Genomic DNA, 21584 nt, shown 5'->3' with positions numbered 1-21584 from the left:
CTGTAGAAAAGCCAATGTTGTCTATGTGCACAAGCAGTATAATGACTAGTTGACTGCAGCTGATATATTATAATTTTAAGATCTGTTTAAAATTTCAGACTGACTCTGCATCCTCAGTGATTCTTTGGGCTAAATACTAGCTTCAGATATTACCAGTGAAGAGTGAGTTATGTTTTCTTCTTTCCCTTGGGCCATGACGACGAGTGTGCTAAAGATTCTTTTCAGGTTAAATTATAATGCTTGGGATTTGTTTTCCTGTTCAGTTCTGTAATTTATTTTAATTTTCTTGTTGATCAAGTGCCTGTTCCTAAAAGAATGCTAAGAGTTTCCTTATGCTCCTTTTGAGCCCTACCAAAGAGCTCCAAGTTAAAATCCTCATAATGGAAACTGATACAGACTTAAACTGAAACAGATGTTAGTGTGAGAACCAGTGAAATGGGCAACAGTCACTGCTATACATACACTTTTTGTTAAACAGTGCCCTAGAGCATAGCCTGGTTTGGGTCCGGCCGGGGTTGCACTAACGGCCCTCACTGCCCTGAGGGGCCTTACCCGGGGCCGCCTGGCACCCAGATCCCGGGCCCAGCCTGCCCCTCGGCGCAGCCCTGCCGGGTGGTACCACAGCTCGGCCTCTGCCCAGCTCTGCCTTCCTGACGCCGGGATGGAGCTTGGAGCTGTGCTGTGGTGCTGCTTTGATCTGGTCTCACTGCTGGCTCTGTCTCAGGGAGGAGGATTGGTTTTGTGTCATGGCCTGCCTGCACTCCAGTCCTGTCTCTGGCTCTGCCTTCTCCCCCCGTGGGCCTCGTCCTCTCTGGACCCTGTGGAAGCTGTCCCTCTCCCAGCCCAGCCCTGTTTGATCCCGTGGGACTGTGGCCCCTGTTTGGTGAGGCTGCCCTTGCCTGTGCTATGATCACCCTCAGTTTCTGGCTTGTCTCTTCTCCGAGAGCAGCCCCTCTTCTTGCTCTTCACTGACAATTTGTAACCTCATGCTTACAGTCTCTTGCAAAATTGTTCAAAAACGTTGTGAAGGTTCTGTCATCAAGCAAAAGCTTGTATTGCACAGCTTACACAAATGTTCTTTTTACACAAGAAATCCACTTTCTATTTGAAGGAGAAACTTTTCTTGCCTGTGGAGTTCCCAGGTGACATTCAGATCAGCAACACTGCGGAGACTTAATGGGCAAAGCAAATGGAATCTGATTAAGGAATGTTTCCCTTAAAGGTAATCTTACAAACATAAGCAAAACTGACAGTTGCCATCTGTGATCTGGAACTTCTCTAGATTTCATTCGATTTCTCACAACCTGTGAATTTACTATAAAGAGAAAATCTCTGTGGTTCACGTAGCTTAATATGTTTAGAGACATGAAATGCCTGGACAAAAAAGCAAGAAAGGAGAAGGGGGTGGAGGGAGGGGGGGAAATCAATCATAATGATATTTCTGCATGTGAGACTACTAAGACCTGGTAGAAAACTCTAGTATGGGATCAGAATCTCTTGTATACCCCTTTTGGACTGCATTTAGGATCCAGATTTTGCTTTTGAACAAATTGGGGTGATTAGTGGGAATATTTCTTCTTAAATTTGATAAAAATGAGTATTAAACCGTAAAATCTGGATCTATTTTCTAGTGAAGGAACTGTAATTATTTTAGAGTGGTTTTGATTCCTTAACATGGAGTTAAATCAGTCTTAAGCTGTCTGAGAAACAGGAAAAATTTTGTAGAGTAAGACTTGCAGAACTGTTTGATACCTTGCATTTTGCAGCATTTTTGTGTATTGGTGCTCTTGTATTTGTGTCCAGCATCATCCTGTTGCTTCCTCCTGCTCCCTGCACTAGTGTGGAGAGCAGTTCAGGGCAGCACGCTCGTCCTCGGGTGGGGGATGCAGAGGTATCAGTCTGGTAGTGCTGGTGTGTCAAAAGAGGGGAAAAAGGGATGTTTCTTGTGCTGTTTCTGAGGAGATACAAAATAGCTCAAAATGGGATGACATGAGGAAAGAATATGCTTTTGAAAGCCCTGAAGGGACTGCATGTTTTGTAGCAGCAAGTTGGTTTCTTAAAATCTACTGTTATGTGGAGGATGTGCAAGATGATAAAGCTTTTCTACAAAGTGTGTTTTCATTCTGCTTATATAGTAGAATAGTTCCATTCATGTAGTTGGATCTCTACATAGCAAGAAACAGTGTCCAGTATTAGAATGGTAACAGAATTAAAACCTGAAAAAAATGTGATATACTGTAAATTCAGTATGTAACAAGTGAAAGACAGGTAGATACAGATTTGTATTCCTTTCTTGCCTTCATTTAAACTGCTAAATAAATGATGTTCAGTATTTCAGTAATGTAGATGTAATTTTATTCACTTAACATTTCATAAAAAAAACTACTTAAGTGCTGTATTGTGAGTTTACTTGCACAGAAGATCAGACACAGGAAGAATCCAATGGTAAATGGGCAGACTGACAGTCCTTTGAGGTTTTGTCATGTATGCATAGCTTCTGTAACACACACCATGTTTCATCTTTTATGATTCTGTATCACAAAGATAACTATGGGAGCTCTCTGCAGGTGTTCAGCAGTTAGGAAAAAGTTGGAAAAGATTAGAATTTAAACAAAGAGTGTTTAGCTGATTAGGCTATAGTAGAATATTTTAGACAGCACACACAACAGGGTGCTACTACAAAGACTGTTACAGTATCAAACTAAGTAACATTAAAAGGAACAATATGATTTTAAGAGCCATTTTAATTTTTTTTTTATCTCTCTGGTAGGGGTTTTTATTATGTATAACTGTGGTACCTCAGAATACCAACTAAATTCTAAGTAACATTGAAAGGAACAATATGATTTTAAGAGCCATTTAAAATTTTTTTTTATCTCTCTGGTAGGGGTTTTTATTATGTATAACTGTGGTACCTCAGAATACCAACTAAATTCTGCACAGCAGAATTTCTAGTGAGTCTTTCAATATTTTTGACTGGTTTTTTTACAAACTTATTTTGCAGTTACACAGAAAGTAAATAGTATCTTGTATATTTCCAGCTTGTTTACAGTGGTAACAGTGATTTGTTTGGTGTGGGGTTTTTTTTGTTTGCCTTGTTTTTTTAAGATAACAGGGTGATTATAAACTTTTTAAAAATCAGTGATAGAATGTGGTCCTTATTTTTTTTGGTGTTACTTGTGTAAGCTGAGAAGACTAAATAAATGGTAAATACATTTCATTGTGTTATGTGGCCTGAAATCCATTTCATTTCACTTAATTTATACTAGCAATTTGCTCCAGGAAACAACAAAAAAAAGAGATACCAAGAAATCATTAGATTGTTTTACATAAACATGGAACTGTTACAGTTTTGAGGTTGTCATTGTGGTGATGCTTTCTACTGGATCACTTAAGGCCCTACCCAAATAATTTAGTTTGGGACTTAGTATGTTTTTAAAGCTTTCAATCAAATGTTTGTTTTTGTTTTGTTTTGTTTTGGTTTTTTTCATGAGTATTCTGTTTCAGAACTTCCAATGTCGTTCAAAATCAAGCCATTTTATTTGTGAAGAGAGCATCAGACAAATCAAACACCTGGACCAAATTTGAACCAGTGAACAGCTCTTTCCTGTTAGTCTGTTGACATTTCCAGTAAAGACATCTAGAATAGTAATCCTAAATGATGTTTTGTACTTGATACTGGGTAGACCTGCAGTGTCTGACAAAATGGCAGACTTCTGCAAAAGGGAGCATCGTTTGGTTTTGATGCTTCAGAGAGCCTTCATATGGCTGTAGCACTTGCTGCCTGTCATGTTATTTCACTTGTATGCAGGCAGCTCTAATGTCAGAGATGGAAATGAGTTTACACTTTCTTTACCTGTTGTGCTCAATTTTTTAGTCTTGTATATGCCAGGGCTTAGTGATCCTCCTCATCTCCAAAGGCTTGTGACTGTGTCAGTTTCTTGTGTGATAGCATGAAAATGATTAAAGGATGGTCTCTGCACCACCTTCAGAGTCATGTTGAAGATTTGGGGAATTGTTATAGAACTTATCATACTTGAAACCACTAGCTTTGTAGTAACAATGGTGATACTTTTATCAGTGATCCTGCTGACCCTCTATATTTTATTACAAAGTCAAAATTCTCATTAACAAATCTTGTGGTTTTTTAATCTGTCTCTGATGTCAAACTATATTGTGCATGTAGTTTTGTTGTACATTTTTGTCTGACTTTTGAGTAGAGCTTTCTACCCAGGGCTTTCAGCTAGTTCAGGGAGTAGAGCTGAAAATAATGTTTTCTTCAGTAACAGCTGGTTACTTAAGATACATTATGAAAATATTTCTGGGAATGCAGATTGGATGTCTCTTACTGTGATTTCTTTAAATTGGTTTATGTACTTAGAGGGCTCATTGAAAATCTGTCTAGATTACTTTGTCACTTCTAGACTGAAGAGTTTGTGAAATTTTTACCCTTTGACTTCAAAAGGATATCTTCGGTGATTAGGTCCACAGTACAATTCTGATTCTTCATGAGTTGGATACAGAAAACTGATTCAAGTGCTAAATAAACTGTGTTATGTATTACATGTAGGAAACCAGAAGAAGGTCAAACTTCGGCATTCTAATTCCTACTAGATCAGATGGCTATGCCATGTAATTCAGTAAATCATTTGGGTTTTGTAACATTTTTATTTTTAATGGGAGTAGGATGTCTCTCTGGGCTATCATCCACTAAGTAGTATCTTGATATGAATCAGAGACAAGTAATACAAACTTTTCTCCCACTCTAGATAAAACTGTTATACTCATCTATTCTTGTAACATAATGAAGTGTTGGTGTAAATGTACTTAGCTTTTGTGGGGGTTTATGTATTAATTTATTTCATTTGAAAGAAAACTGTATGCACTTATGAAGAAAAAGGAAAATTATCAGTAAATGCATGGTTTTACCCAAAAGTCTGTATACAAAGTAGAGAACGCCGAATTGAACTAGTCAGGAATTGAAAAAAAAATAACTGAAGAACTATTAATAATGTCAGAAAGTAAATCAAATTAGCAAGGCAGGCTTAGTGGTATTAATTTATTAATGATAGTGGCAACCTGCTTAAAATCACTACCTGACAAAGTTGCTTGAAACCATTGCCTCACTAAAATGCTGGAAAGGCTACTCGTCAGTGTTTTACATGCATAACTCGGTGTGCTGATGTTTTCTTGCGCAGTTTAACTTGATGACTTTTGCCTGGGTGGTTTAGTGACTTCAAAGAGAAGAGCTCTGAACCTTCAGCAACTGGTAGAACTCAGTCTGATATTCTGGTTACCTTAAATATCTTTTTCTTGAGCTTCTTTCTTCCACCTTGCCCTGAAGCATAGAATCTGCATCCTCCAGTTTTTATGTCCCAAGGTGTCAGCATAGCCTACTGTGGCAGCTGCAGCGTGAACTAATTAGTGAAAGGGCTATCCTTTCTTTTCAATGGCAGCTGTGTAACGTTTCCATCATAGCAGTGAAACATTAAAGAAAGCTAAAGTTTTGGCTTTTGTGAGTATCTGAATTCAACTAACTCAACAATGTCTTACTAAGATACATAGTATAATGGTGAGTACAGTATTTTGGCAAGTGCCTTTTTATTGATGTGAACTGTTGCTACTTCATATTTGGTAAAGATAACTGACCTAGTCTTGTCTGGAATAAATGAATTAATGCAGTAAGTAAAAGGGACAGCAGCACTGAAACATTCTTCAGAATTTGCCTTAATGCCATACTGTGAGAGCTAAAAGAGGTTTGTTTCTATGATGGTGCTTAACTTACTGCTGAAAATTTACATAGCTTTCTGTTGGGTTGGATGCATGCGTATTTATATGTCTTACTCTACTAATGACCTTAAATGGAACACATAGAATTTGAAAGTGGAGTCTGGTTAGGTGTTGCTACATTAGGATGGAAATACTAAAACTTGTTCTATTTCGGTTACTGTGCTGTCTTTACTGCTACAGTAAATCAGCTAGCCAGTATGCCGTGTTTCTTAATTTAAAAGGGAAAGGAATACTTCCCTACACAGAGAGTGAATTTGATACTGTATGCAAAGTATTCTGATTACTAATACATTTTGTATTACATATGTACTTCTTGTCAAAGATTATAAAGTGCTTTAAGTAAATCGAAACACTCGCTTAATTTCAAATGGATTGTATATTGTTGTGAATTAAAGCAAGTTATTGTATTTATATTTAACTGCTGACAGACGCGGAACTGGATCTCTTTGAGGGGATCCTACCATCCTTTCACTCAATAACTTAGTTACCTCTATGGGTATATCTTAATTAGGTTTTAGGGAGCTTGTGGGTGAAGTGTGATACACTACTATCATGTCTATTTAATGGATGTCAATTAGAAAAGTTGCAGCACTGTACAACTATTAACTGTGATGAAGCCATACACAGAACACGAGTCTAGACATCCAGCAGCTGTGAGTATATTCTTTCACTCTGTAACCTGTAATGGAGGTTTACTGTCCTTAAATCTCAGTGCATTTGTGCAGTGTAAGTGTCTCAGAGCTGAAAAGCTGGGCTATGTAAACCAAAGTGTATTTTGGAAAAAGTAATAAGAATGGTTAGTTTTCTGTGATTCTGCTGCTGCAAATTATATAGTGAAGACTCTATCCATTTTTTTCAGGTGAAAGAAAGGAGGCAGTCATGCATTAGCTTATCTTGGGCTGTGAGTCTGATGTTAGTTTTGTGGGTAAGCATAGCTGTTCAGCTATTTTTTGTGCCACATTATCTTTGACTAAGTTTGACCTGGGTTTGCATAGTAATTTTGGAAAGCCTTGATAATGTAGGTAGCTGAAGTAGTTTTTCTTTTGTAAAGAATAAAACAGGGGAGGAGTCGGATTTATATGGTTATGATATTTGCTAAACAGTTTCAGAATACATAAATAAAACCATGTAGTGCATAACTGGAAACTTTAACTTTAGTTGAATGGGTGTCTAAGATTGTTTCTCTACTGAACTGTACAACATGGCATCCAGAATGGAAGTATAAACTACTGCTTATGTAAAACTGAAATACAACTTACAGAACAAAACAAGAATCTGTGAAGCCACTTCATTAGAATGGGATTTATCAGTGCTTAAGTTGGTTTAATATCTTGAGATTCCTTTTTGCAATTTATTGTATCAGAAGTGCCAAAGGGTTACTGATTTTTTGTTGAATTTATGTGCCTCACCAGTACTGATAATTGAAATGCTGTGAACCTGTTGACTTTCATGATATTTGTCTGTTCAGTGAATGGTGCAAAAGTAATGAAGAAATAAACGGGTAACTTTTAATTTGTTTATATAACCAAAATATTTGAAAACAAGAAAAGCCTGTACAACATGAGAATGATGGAACTAAAAATGTCATCATTGTAATTTTTCTAGAATGGACAATATGTGTTTCTTGTTTTGAGCCTTTTCAAGAGAGTGGTCTGGTATTTTGTCCAGATCATAGGAAAGACATCTTGCATTTGGGAAAGTAGATTGGAGTAGGAAAAGGAAAACCTCAATCTAAAAGCTGTTGACTTCCATCATCTTTGCCTCAAGCCTAAAATTAAATAAAACAATAGGAAACAACTGATCTCCCTAAGTCTAATCAGGACATCAGAAAAATCAAAGTGAATGGTTTTGGGCTCCAGTGTCCTCAAGATGTGGCATCCATAAGGTGACAAGCATGGTGACTGGGCTTCTGGATACCCTTGTCTGTTCCTGGGAACACCAGCCTCAGGTAACCGCAGCGTGCTAGATTTTTGACAGCCACCCACATGGAGCAGAGGTAGTTCCTTCTTCTTGTTTTCTGATTTATTAGATGTTGCATTAGAGATCTTTGTGCTCACTGTGTGCCTGAAAATTAGCAGACAGATAGTACGGACAACTTCTTAATGCTTTTGTTAAAAAAAAATTGCTTAAACCCTGAAGGCAAACTTGAGTTCTGTAAAGTTTCCTCATCAGTGGATGTTGACAGTGAGCTTATCCTTCAATGTACTCTACCAAAACTGTAGTCTTAACTGTAGTTGTAAATTTTCTGTGTTAATTGACTTGAGAGGCAACAGTCATGTGTCTCAGAGGAATCTACTGCAGATGACATCTAGTAATTTTACTTGAAAATAAAATTCAAGTGCATGGAGATCTAAATCTGGAAGTTCTTGGCTATTTAAAGAGGAGTAATTCTGTCAAAACTTGTAAACTTCTATGAACGTGTATGTATTTCATGGATACATATATATTGCCTGTCCTTCTGTTATGGCTTCATTTATGTTAATCTATAAGAATTTATAACTGTGGGGAAAAATGTGGACAATGTTTTAGCTATTGTGGTTTTTAGGTGTTCTGCTTTTTCACTGAACAAATCTTTGGTCAGTGCCGAAAAAAAATCCTCTCCTTTTTCAAGGACATAGTTCTGTGCTATCAAGATTACAAGAACAAATGCCAATTTTTAGCATGTTTTAAGTATGCTGGTGTAATTCCACAGCTGTCAGTACTCAAGAAATGCACAGAAACCACTGCTGAGGTGATGTACTAACATGAGACCACAAAGGGTGGGGATTTTGGAGTAATACCCAGGAACAATTCAGCTGACTTGCTTACCTGCTTTGTAATGTCTTACTTTAGCATTGACATGTGTCAAATTCAAAACGCAATAGTTAGATTTGTTTTCAGGACACTTTTTTTTCCCCACTTCAAGAGTTCTTTTATGATTTTTATCACTGCAGATGGCCAAGATGACAGTGTTTTAAATTTCTGAATTTCAGTGAAGGAGAAACAGTTAGCCCTTCATTGTGGAAGCAAGTAATACTGAGCAGGGAACTGTCTGTTGAAACTGGTCCAGCTCTTATGGTTCTGATCTTTCTATTTGGCAGAAGGTTAGTGTAATGCCTATACAGTGATGCTATGAGGAAATTATTGCATTATCTGGGCACAGCTGAAGAGAATTCAGTCCAATGACACAAGTATGGTAGCATTGCCAAAGCATAAGGAAGAGCAAAAATCCTCCAGATATCTCTCAGGGGGCAGTTTGTCCTGGAAGTGCTTGAATGCTGTGTTTGGGCACTTATCCCTTGTGTCTATTTGTCATTACTGTGCTTGATTCAATGAGAAGATGACTCAAAGCACAGGGTTGTGTGCCCCTTTCTCTCAAGTTGATTCATTTGTCGTCATTTCCAAGTGAAACTTCTGTGATTTCTGACTTCTCTATTTTAACTGTCTTATTCTTCATGTCCTCAAGCAGAAAAGCATGCTGCTTATTATCTTCTCTTTTGTATGTTAGATGTGCTTCATGCTTTAGAAGAGCTGTGCTTCCATTTCTACTGATACTCCTGTTGAAACATCTACTAGCTCAACTCGGCACTGAATCTGACCTTTGGAGGATTTTGAGGTATTAAGGACATCATACATCCACATTTCAAGTCTGTTGAATGTATAATAATAAAATGAAGTCATGTATTGTATATTTCTTCCTCTGCATACCTTCCGATTCTTCTGTTAAGTCAGGATGACTTCTGCATAGAGTTGTGTTCATGAGCAGTGTGTTCCTGTGCTCCGAAGTAGCCAAAATATCCAAACATAGATTTGATTGATTTAAAGATCTTGCTGGGAGAGCACCATCCCTTAGCTGGATGTGTAAGGTCACTAGTTAGACTTTGTGAATCAGTAATATGTAAAAAGTGAAAGACTAAAAAGAAGGGCAGTATTAAATTAATCATAATTTAAGTCAAGAAAGAAAACACCTAGCTTTGCAGACTGATTTCCAACATACTTGAAGGAGGACTGAAGTGTTTAACGCTACAGCTTTGATGGACTTCTGTTTTGACATTACTACTTATTGGCCTTCGTTTTTATATTGACAATGTAAAGCTTTAGTCAAGATGGTGCTTAAGACAAGCACTAATTCCAGTTGTCAGGAGCACAACGGGGTTCATATAGCAAAGCAGCAGACAGAGGAGCTGTTATTAGTTGCACATGGTGGATATTCCATGTGATGAATGTGTATTTAAAAAGCGTCATGTCCATGTTGAAGAGCAGTGATTGACTTTTCCGGAGTGATTTTCTTTGACTTTATTCTCCCTTGCTTATGCACACAGAGATGTGCAGAATATTCTTTGTATGAATGATCTGTTACGTTGGCGATACTGCAGATAATGACATGTCTACTTATAAATACTGCCTCACTGTCCTCCATAGTATACTATAGCTTAAAATTACCTGTGAAAAAATAATCTTTTTTTTCAATTTTAATTCTGACACCTGTTGGTTTACTTTGCCCTCAAGACCTTACTTGAAGAGTTTCTTCATAGTCATTGCGGGTTTATGTTCTCTGTTCTTTTTAGATATTAGTTAAATCTGTCTTATGCTCTTCAGTTCCATTTTTTTAGTTCAGAGGATTCTAGTGCACTAGTCATGTTTAATAATAAATCTAACTATTTAATAGTATTTTGAAAAATTATGCCAAGTATGTGCTACAGCGCTAGTTCACAGAAATACCAGGATGGCTTCATTTGACAGTATAGCCTCCTTTCTGAATTGTTTGTTTTAAACTAAGGTCTGGCTGATGTTTTAAAAGGGATTTCTTGATGAGTCATTTGCATATGTCTGAAAACAATTTGCAGTACCAGCTGGCCAAATCCGAGACAACAGAGAGCACGTGGTTGTGCTGTGTTTCATCAGTGCAGGAGCTGGGAAGGTCAGTTCTAGGGAAGTCACGAAGTGTTGGAAACATCTAAGTGAGGAAGAAGAATTCTGGGTGCTTCAGTAAGTCTGTCCAAGCCTGGTGATCCCCCTGAGAGATTAGGGCAAGATCTAGGTGTCTAGTGCACTACAGATAAGATCTGAGGTATACCATATATCTCGCCTATTATCTTTTAATGACAAGAAAAAGTAGATTCAGAGCATCTGTGTGGTTGAAATTCTAGAACAAAATCTGTTTAAGCACTCATGAAGCCCAAGAAGTGCTACACCTGAGGTCTTGTGTACTTGTTAAATTTTCACAGCAGTTTAAAATGTAGTCATTGTCCCAAAAATGTGCCAAGAATGTGCTTTGTTATCACTGGGAGAAAGAGCACAGCAGTCTTTATACTGGAACAAGTATGGTATTAGAGACAAGGGTACTATTAGTGGATCAAGAGACAGAGCTAGCATGACAAACTCCTCTGACTTTTATTTTTAAAATATAGCACAACATAATAGGTCTTAGATTGCAACTCTGGATTTACTGATCACTGCCTTGACTTCCACTCTAACAGAGAATGAGAAGATAAAGTTATATCTAGCTTCCCTTGAGTGTGAATGACTTTAAAAACAGGTATGTGTACAAAGTGTTAATAAAATTGGCTTGGATAAAGCTTCTTTCTTTCTATTTCCAGTGTAAGTTTTTTTTCATTTATGCATGGCCTAACTCTCTTGGTTGCTTGCTTACCCCTTTTGTTTCAGTTCTTAGTTTATATTAATTGGATGGATTGAGCTTTTAATCAGGAGAGAAAGGACCTGAGTACTCTAGGTTATTGGTCTGATTTTTTCCATGCTTCTCGCAAAATAAGATTTCATTTCTTAAATGGAACAAAAACCATCTTTATTCCATAGTGGTAAAAGGAAAATTCCTTTCTGTTTCAGTAGCATGAGACCTTTATCATATCTTTTAAAATGGTTTAAAGTAGAGTATTTTTTGTCATCTGTCAGCCTGAAAGGTCATGGTTTAGACGGTCATTCCTAAGCCCCTTGGATAATGTTTACAGTGCTCTCAAATGACTTAAAATGGACTAAATTGTTTTCAGCCGACAGTAGTAAAGGTCATGGAGGAAATCTGTTTAGTCAGCCTTGCTTGCTTCCTAAGTACACATAGTAAAAATGTGCCATAAACTGCAACAAGAAAGAAGTTTTAACTTTAGAAGACACTGGAGGCTAAGGGAATGGAATGTACCTCTTGTGGATATAAATTGCTTGGCAGAGGATTTGCTAAGCAAGGGTTGTTATGGCAAACTTTTGTCCAATCACTGCTAGCTTCTACCTTTTCCTTTTGTTGTCCCCTTTCTCATTACAGTTCATTACTTGGAGAATTTGTGCATTTAGGGGCATATTCTAATCTCAGTGTGGGTGCTCATAACTACTAGACACTCAAATAAGAATCAGGCATGCTCTTAAGGAGGTGGGGGGGTGGCATAGACAGAAAAAACTATACCTCAGTGTTGAATTTCCTGGAACCCCTTTTCAGCTCTCACTGGCACCTAAAATCTGGTGCTGTTAGCCTCTGTGCAGTTGTGCCTCACGGCCAATGTCATTGTGTTGATTACAGTAGCAGTTCTTGCTGAGTAAGGTATTGCCTTGTCTTACCATTAGAGAAAAAGGAATAACTGTCTCCAGTTTGCCATGATACCATGTAGCAAGGAGTAAGTTCCAAAACTCTAGCTACTAACTAATGCTACTGAGCTGATTTCAGGCAGCTTCTTCTGCATTTGCCAAGTCTTTGAAAATGGGACACTAAAACGGTGTTTATGGCCTGTTTGTTAGTACTTAGTGGTGGTGGTATATATTTTATCTAAGGCATCTCACATCAACGCAGTTGAAACTTGTCCTCTATATATACACTTATACATAAACAGTATGTCCTTCTAATGGATTCCCATCATACTCTTGTTTTAATTTAGGTAATCATAGGGATAGATTTTTAAGACTGAAGTTCATTCAGTGGAGGACCAGTGAAAGGAAGGGGGAAGTGGTAGGTTGACGAGTCATCTGATCTTGGAGCTGGTGAAGAGCTGTTAGAACTGCAAATGCAGTGGTTGTCTACTGAGCTTCTGTTAGATGGATTTTGCTTTGGTTTGGTTTTGTTTTGTTTTTTTCCCCTCCCCTTGCCTCCCTACCATACTGTCTGTATTACACAAAGGGAATGAAGTACTACTGAATTGAAGCATTTGCCTTATGCCTTCCAAGGACTACAGTATATGGTGCCAAAGCACTTGAAAATAACTCACTTGTTACAGCTGACGAAGAGAAAATCTTTAGTGGATTAATTTCTTTTGTCATTCTGTGTAACGTTAATTTCTTACTTTAAACAAGCATGATTAACTCATGGTATACAAATTACTTTATTTCATAAACTAAATACAATCAAACCTGTTTCATATAATTTAACTGGTTTGTCTCAACATGCAAAGTAAAACTGAAAAGATCAACTTGCCCAATGTAATCAGCTTTTATTTATTTATATTACATTCAAAAAGCACTTTATTCAAGGTAGAATATTCTTTGAATCCATTGAAACATTGATATAAATCAGGAGAATTACCTGTTTGATTGTACATGAAAGATTTCACCTGTGAACCTACATTTAAAATCTATGAATTATAGGAATAAAAACATCAGAAAAGGAGAAAGAACGAGTCCCAGCATTATTTCAAGTACAGCAGCATGCAAGTATCAGGTTGGCTCTTTTGGTAAGTTGGAACTGTTCTGAGAAGGAATTGAACTCTCTGGTCTTAATATTACATTAAGGAATTTAATTGGCCCTAATGTTGATAACCCCACAAACCTCTTTCCAAACCTGGGGCTGGATATTGCCATGCCACTCCTAGCTCAAATTCCAATTAGACATGTGATATTTGTCTTTGTGTGTGTGTGTGTGTGTGTACACCCCACCCCACACCCTCCCTGGGATCACTTATACCTTGCAAAATTGCGTTTTCTTGTTCCATGTCAAGTCACATAAAGAAATGCAAATTTAAGATGAAGAGCAAGAAGGACTTTGCATGGATAGAAAGAGTAATTTGTCTATTCACTACTGAAAAATATCGGTGGATTTCTTCTCAGTCTGATTCTTCTGTAATCCAGCTGACCAGTATTTGCTAATTTGTTATGGGGAAAGAAATCGTATGCTTGGCTGTAATTGACATTGACTTTCCTTTTGAAAAGGGTAATGTCTTTATCCAGGCATGGATCCAGACAGGTTGCAGGCAACTTTGCTGAGACTCTGGGGACAGTCGGTGATGATTCAGAGAAACCCCTCCCTCCCTTCTGCACTCTTTGCAGGTACAAAGTAAGCTGCTTTTCAGGCCTGGCTGCATAGTGTTCCCGGGGCTTCCTTCAAAGGCAAGGGGCTGCCAGGATATGCCACAAAAAACCCTGACATGGGGTCTTTAGCATCATCGTGTGTGCAGAAGTGGGGGCATCCAATCATATCCAGGATTTGCTCAATTTTTTTTTATATATATTATTTTTTCCCAGCATAAGGCCTGATAGATGTATTTATTATGTTGGTTGATGGATGATCTTGACTTGTAAAAACATGTTATGTCTGAGAATGTTAGAGAAAACTCAGTTCTTTACTTCAGTACAAAGCAGTCTTCCTTCAAACAGTAATTCAAGCCCCAGCAAGAATGGTGCGAGGCTGTACACTTAAATCTACATGTCATTGATCAGGATTCTGAGGAACTGAGGTCTTCCAATTAATGTGATTTTTGTCTGATGCTGAGCCAAGACATTCCTGTTTTTTTCTGTGTTTGTACTCTCCAGAACAAGAATTGTGGTCCCTTAGAAGAGCATTTACTTTCTTAAAAAAGTCCTTTGTCCACTGTCAGAACCCTTGGTGCTGTAGGTCTTAATGGCCCTGGCCAACCAGATTTGAATTTTTAAGGTAATCTGTCATCCTTGAGATGCTGATGACAGTTGAACAGTTTGTATGGACAGGCTGATGTAGAAACTTCCCTGTGACAGAAAAAGCTCTCAAAGTTTCTTGCTGAATTTATTTTTGTATTGAATATGTTTAAAAATCAATTTATTTTAGATGTAGCTTTTACTCCTTTTTCATTTTCAGATGGATTATAATTCTACCACTTTGGGTCAGGTTTCAAATAACATTTGCCTGTGAATTTTTCTCATTATTGATGTTAGTCCAACCTTCCCAGAAATGTATTCTCTGATACAACAAATAAGTAGCAATTGGATTGTCTTTTAGTAACTGGTACTGTATACAAATACTATTTTTCTTCTGTAATTTCTGGAAACAACAAAGTGGTTGGACTTCTTCACTGGAAGTCTCTGAGGAACCTCTTTTCACATTACAACAATACAGTTCAATTCCAAAAATCTAATGCAGGATATAGAATTAAATGTTAACTAAAGTTTTATTTCAATCTTTAACATAAATAGTATTTTAAAGCTCTTCTGTAGACTTGATGACATCTGGCTTCCTGTAATATCATATACTGTCTCCCATTCCTTTAACATTATGCCGTCTAAGAAGCTCTTAGATGCATTTGAATATTAAGGACCATTCAGTTGAAATGAAACTTCCAAGAAGTAGTTACCAAAAAAAAAAAAGTCCTAATGAAGTCCACCCAAGATAAAGATGCAGAATCAATATTTCTTTTATTATGATAAATTCACTGCTGAGGTAATATCAAATATTAATGTAAAAGTTACGTTGAGCTTAAGGAATTGCTGAGTATTACAAGTAAAGAATAATCTCTTTCGTAGAGGAAGCAGGTGGTTGTACAGTAAGGTATAGATGATCATTTTACGGCACCATTGATACTAGGAGAGGGGGAAAAAGTGTTTTGGGGAATTTGAGTCAAAGGAATGGTATGTTTTTTGGTTTTGTTTGGTTTTTGGTTTGGTGGGGTTTTTTTGATTTTTATTTTTTTTTTTTGTTTGTTTCTTCATTTGTTTTTGTTTAGTAGGTTGTTTTTTTTTCAAATATAGGGCCAGATCTACATCACTCCATTTTATGTCTAATGCTTACACTTATAAGCCATAATACTGTTTTACCAATAAATAGTCTGAACAAATATTTCTAGTTATAGCTTCAAAGCAGTATTTGTACAATTTTCTTTAGGATATTTTTTGAGGTACTGCTTTGTTGAAGATCAAGGAAGTTCCATACTACCCAGGTAGGCTTATCTTCAGTACTTCTGAAGTAAGAAAAAGACCCCTAAAGTCCCTGATGCACTATGGTTTGTAGTGCACATGAGCTACCTTAATGTGGCAGTTCACTGGATGCTGGGTGAGTTAGTCAGTAAAAGAAACCTGAAAATTTTGTGCAATTGGTTTGTGTTTTCTTTAAAGACCCACAAGACCTCTGTGAGTTCTGTATCCTTACTGCTAACTTAGCCAGACTGGTTTTTTCACCACCTGTTAAATGACTCAGGTAGTCTAACTTGTCATAAGGTTTTTACCAAAAGTAGACGTGATCTAATTTGAGGAAACTAAATGAAAGGATTGTCTTCCATTCTCAGATGGTGTCAGAAATTCTGCTGCTTTCCTTGAAGTGATGAAGAATAAGCAGCAAGAGTGCAGTTGCTTAATGTTCTTTTTCCACAAAGATACGGTAGCAGAATGGAAGAGCTAAAATCTGTGCTTAAAACATGCAAAGTGCTTGCACAATATATAATTACTGAAAACACTATATTCCATTATGGTAATTCTATTATTTCCCAACTAAGTGGTTAATTCAGGGAACATAAGTGATACAACATTATGAAAAGATTAGGTTTCATCTTGTGCTTCTAAACTGTGGAGCATTTCTGCAGAATCAAATGGACGTAGAGTAAGGTCATGTTATAAAGATTCCATGGGAATATCATATATTTAACTTACCATGTTTTCAGTGTAGAATAAAAGCTAATTTTAATGTGTAAACCGTGTGAATGTGTATTGATGTGATTTTTATTTGATTTTGTTACAGACAAATTTGTGTACATTAGAGTTTACAGTTAACTGAAAAATCTTGCTTTGAATAGCCATAGACAATATGTAAAAAGTAATGGTGAAATAGAGAAGAAACTTTGTTATTTCTATTCCTATAAACAGCAAATTAAGAGTGGAAACAAATGAGCCATAAAGGCTAAATAGGCCCTAAAATATGTGTAGTCCGAAAGATTTTCGTAATTATTATTATTTAATACTATTGAAGTTACTCTGCTAAAGGGTTGAATTCATCCTAATTGCCCTAATCTGGAAATGGAAGAAAGTTTGAACGCATTTAGCTTAAGCCGAGTTTAGACAGAACATCTGCCATGTAGAAAAGAACACAGTGCTTTGATAATAACTGGTAAGAATTTTTTTTTTTTTTTTGCTATTTGGAAAGCAAATAAAAGGAAAATTTTCCTGTAAAGGAAAAATAATCTTCCTTTAATATACTTGTCTCTTAGTCTTGATTTTTCTTCTTATTGATACTGTGCTGAAAGGTCAACAATTTAATTGTTTGTCCCTGAGCACATAGTCTTCATATTTCTTTTGAATCTCTTCTTTGCTCTGTGTGGTAGTTTTCAAAACAAATAATTCATAATCATCATTTTTACGTTCATTAGTAACTTGAAGTTAAACAGGTGTCTGTGGACACCAGAGGAAAACTTTTGAAGAAAATATACTTTTGAAACAATCTTTTTCATTGACTCTTATGAAAGTAGTGCATTTACTAAAGACTTAAAATCCTAACACTCCCAAATGAGAAAGCTACTGAGCAAATCTTGTCAGAAAGTGCCTGTCTGCTGCAGAAGGTCAGAGCAGTTCCCTGTTTAAAACAAACATGCTGAAGTCCATTGAGATCTATTGTTCTATAAATGCCAAGTGATATTCTTAATTTCACATCATTATGGGAAATGCCCCTCTTGTTTTCATGAGGTGAATTAGAGTGTTTTTTCATCTGATAATTAGGCACAGCCTTAGAACTTCTGCACTCTATATTTGAAAATGGACATGAACATTGAAATGGTGTCTGAGGTCACTTTATTGCACCTCACAAACCTCATTTTTTAGTCATGTGACACTATGTCTGTAGAAAACAACTTATTTCTGTACCTCAGTACGTTTAGGGCATTTGAAATTAAGAGCGTGTGTTCTTTTAAATGTTGATGTAGAAACTTTAGTTGAAATACTTCTTTGTACTTCATGTAACTTCTAAATTGATGAAAGGAAACCCTTCATCTCTTAAGTAATCACCAAAAGTGAGAAATACAGAATTGGGCAGCTTCCTCCCTCCCCCCATATAACTGTTGTGTGGCATAGGGCTGATGTTTAGTGTGACAGATATTTGGTAGTGGCTTTTTCTTTTGGTTTGGGGTTTTTTTGAGGGCTTTGGGTGTTTCTTTTTTTTTTTTTTTTTTTTTTTTTTTTTTGTTTGGGGTGATAAACTGTGATTTGAGTCATTTGCTGTCTATAAATCAGGCTGAACTGAGTGAAGCACTACTTCTTTCTGCCTCTTTGTCTCTCATCTTCCTGTTCCCATAACAGTTTATCATCATGGCCAGGAAAGAGCCAAGTTAAAAGGTTAGGAAGATCTTGCTATCCCTAGATATCCCTTTTCATCTCTAGATATTTTTGTGTCAGATAAGTATCATTTTCCTGCATGTCACATATGGCAGACTGGAAGTCAGCAAACTGCCTTATCCAAGCCTATACAGAAAGATTGTTCCCGATTGTATGATCATAGTTTTTGAGTATTAGCTCTTGACCAATTTGACAGTGTTTAGAAACAGAAAGTCTGTGTGTGTGTGTGTGTCTGTGTGTTCCATTAAATCATTGTTCTGGGATAGTTGAGTTCCTGGCAGTGGCTAACAGGTTACATAAGGCTTGTTGCTAGTGATCAGAACTGTGGAGTGTAACTGAGTTAGTAGATTTATATGGCAGAATAACATATTAGATAATACACCTATCACATAAAGCACGAATTAATTGAAAATAGAAGTTAAAATGGTTACAAAGGTAGGTGGCCCATTAGTGCCTTAAAAAAAAAAAAAAAAAAAAAAAAAAAGAAGAAAACAAAACGCCCAAAAACCTTCCCTTTGGTATAGGAGACTGCTATTGAGTTTATCTTTGACATGTACATAACTGAACACAAACAGGAGGCTTAGAAAATCAGTCTGTCTTTCTCTGGAAAAGTTTAGTGAGAAGTTGCTACTATCATTTACATGAGCTTTAGGTAGTAATTAAATGTTATACTACGTAAGTAGCCCTTTAAATTTGTTTACTTTGCATAAGTATTGAGAATCTTCACACTCTATGGGTGCTGGTGTGGGAAGTTGAGAGGCCGCAGTGCGTTTCCCTTCCTGGGAAGCTGTTGAGGCAGTCAGCCCCCCCAGTGCAACTGCGGCTCCTTGGGGAGGGGGAGGAACCATGAGCTGGGTGCCTTGCCTTGGCTTTTAGTACTTTACAAAAACAATAAGGCATAACTAAAATGTGTATGTAACTCTTAATGTCTCTCTTACTGTGATTAAATTTACTTCAATCAAGTGTCTTTTTTCTATACGCATCTGCGTTGACCTTTTTGTAGTACCATAAGCTTTTTTAATGTCATCTGAAATTTACCCTCCCCCTCAAACCAAGAAGTATTTTAATGAAAAAAGAAATAGTAATACATTATTCATTTGATTTATTGATGGTCTAATTGATCTGCATGGATCAAGGGGTGTAGAGATGCAAAGCCTGTTCTACAGAGCAGCCTCGTTTCTTTGGCCTTTTATACTTCAGATGTAATTCAACACGGAAACTATTAAATGCTGAGGTAAAATGCAACCTCTGCTTGCAAATTGAATAGATAGATATTGACTAGGGGTTGTGTCACTAGAACCAGACATTCAGGCTCCCTGAAGTTTTAATTTTTGATTTAATTTTTTGATAATGTGGCACAGTTGTAACTATGTGTCTGAGGCAAGGAAAAAATGACAAGCTGAGCCATTAGGGAGTCTGTATCTACTTACTGTTCCCCTCCACCCCAACTGAATCCTGGATGTCCCCAGGTAATAAAAGCATGCGATAGAACCATTATCTGACAGTAGGATAGGGACTCAGACAAAATTAAACAAAAGATCACTTTAGTGCTTAAATTGTATTACTCTAATTAACAGACATTCACATATTTTTAATGTAAAAATACGTGATTATATCTAGTTCCCAAATGTTACATGTTTGTATATGTGCAGTTTTGTTGCTCAGGCTGAGTCAGACTTTGATTAGTTTCTCATAGATCTCATGCAAAATATTTGCATTTGTGGTTTATTCAGATATAGTCCACACTTTGGGAATTCATGCAGCCCTATTTTTTTTTTCATGTGAAAAACTTTTGTGAACATCTCTTAAATGAGAAGTTAAAGCAAAGCTGTTGACTGTTGGCAGGAGTTGAGGTCCCAGAGTCAAGACAAGACACCTCCAAGTTCTTTGAGTTTTTGTTGGAAATGGTGTGATTACTCAAAAGTGAGTGAACAGGATAAGGTAAAGGCTAGGATATGTTAGTAAGCTCTAAAGTAGGTTTACAAGCTTCTCAAATCCACACTGTGGAACTAGTTTTTAGTAGCTGATAAATTTATATGGTAATGTGCAACAGCTTCCAGTGCAAATAGGGTAAGTTCTGGAAGCAGTTTAGCCCCAGTTCATCAGGCTTCAGGCAGCATGGTGTCTTAAGGAGCCCCTCCCTCTGGTTACAGCCTCAGGTTTGGTTTCTGTCATTAGATTACCAGCACTGATAAACTGGTGGTTTCTGCAGCATGAATATGTTGTAGGTCAGGTCTCTGCGACGTATAGTTACTGTTCTTGTTTTTCTCAGTAGACTTATTACAGAACTCATGTCATCAAAACCCATGACTTTTGATGCTCTGATAAATGCAGTTATGGTACCAGCAGTGCAGTTTCAGTGATGTACTTGATGTCTGAGTAGGAAATGTGCTGACCATCCTATACCAATATGTGACAGTTTGGGCAGTAGAGGATGTTGTTATATTGATGAGGTGTTCTTAGAATAGACACAGCATGAGGAACCATAATTTTAATGGCTTTCAGTAGTGCTCAAACTGCTTTAAGTATAAAACACCTTTGAAAACAGGATTTAGGTTAAGTCATTTCAGACATCTCATCATTATTTCATAGTCATCTTTCTCATATCCAGAGGTTTTTTGTTTGTTTGTTTTGAATCTTTTTTTCTTTTTATTATTCTTGCAAGTGCTGGAGTATCTTGTCTAGCTGCAAAAAGAAACTTTAGGGAAAAAAGGAATCATATTACTTCTGAAAAATTATTACTAATTGTATTATATTGTGTTTTTGTAAAACCTTAAGATGACAGAAAAATTTGCTATATTTAAACACTGCAAACCTGAAAAATGAAACTAATTACTTCCAAGAGCTATTTAATCTTCTGAAATAATTTACAAAAGTTTTGGTAATTCTCTTCATGAACATTTGATTCCAGGATTTTCTTTGGTAATTTAAGTTTCTGTATATGATCAACACGGTAAAACAGTCTCAGTGATGGGTGTGATTCTGATGTATTTTTTGTGTACCTACCCAATTGGAAAACCACTTACCTAGCTGAGGTCAAACAAACAGTATTGCCTATTTTTTCCTTTCCAGTGGCCAACAGAATTTACCTATATGAAACAATTAACTGTGGGTGCTACACCGTTTTAGAGATAATAGCAAGAACACATCTATCTTCTATAAAGAACATAATACCATTCGTTGTGTTTCTGGTATTGCAAATTTGTGTCTAACTGCATTCACCAAGACTTCAGCCTTAGGAAGACATACAAAAGCAGTATAGGATCTACCCCTCGATAGTCTCATTGATTTAATCTTACCCACTACTTCCTGTTCTCTAC

The sequence above is a fragment of the Tyto alba genome, unplaced genomic scaffold (assembly GCF_018691265.1).
Source record: "Tyto alba isolate M040663 unplaced genomic scaffold, T.alba_DEE_v4.0 Super-Scaffold_5, whole genome shotgun sequence".
NCBI classification, from domain to species: domain Eukaryota; kingdom Metazoa; phylum Chordata; class Aves; order Strigiformes; family Tytonidae; genus Tyto; species Tyto alba.
The sequence above is the reverse complement of the archived record's forward strand: the minus strand, read 5'-3'. Positions refer to the sequence as shown.